Genomic DNA, 653 nt, shown 5'->3' with positions numbered 1-653 from the left:
TGCGAGAGTATCAACAACAAGGTGTGTGTGTGTGTGTGTGTGTGTGTGTGCGTGTGTGTGAGCAGCTCCTATACCTAGCGAGAGGACAGAAACGTGCGGGTTTTGTACCTGATCTCGGACCAGTTATTAGCATATAATTTACATTTCAAATGATGTGTATAATGTGCATAATATAATGTAAATTAATAATAATCATATACATTTTTTGATGTTTTGATACTGTCTCTTATAAGATAAAAATGTCAAAAATTACATAATAAGAGACAAAGGTTGAAAATGCTGATTTAAAAAATATACATTTATACATTCAATAGTAAAAAAAATCCTTATTAGGTATTAACGATGTATTTTGAGTGGACCTGTAGTGGTTCTGGTATTGTTTTTTAAAGAAAATTATGAGGTTGAAATAAAGACTTTCTATATTTGACTTGCTGTGTTTGTAGATGCGTGAGAAATATATGGTGTATGCATGAGGTTTGTATGTAGATGCGTGAGGAAAGGTATTATATGTGTGAGCTTTTCTTGATATATGGTCTCATACTTGGCTCATGCAATTATGTTGATACTGTCAGCAAACAAGAGGTGAGTTGCAAAGCTAAATGTGCAGTGTCACTAATCTGGCTTAAAGACTCAATAACGGTGGACAAACCTTG

This window comes from Denticeps clupeoides, chromosome 1 (genome assembly GCF_900700375.1).
Source record: "Denticeps clupeoides chromosome 1, fDenClu1.1, whole genome shotgun sequence".
Classification (NCBI taxonomy): domain Eukaryota; kingdom Metazoa; phylum Chordata; class Actinopteri; order Clupeiformes; family Denticipitidae; genus Denticeps; species Denticeps clupeoides.
The sequence above is the reverse complement of the archived record's forward strand: the minus strand, read 5'-3'. Positions refer to the sequence as shown.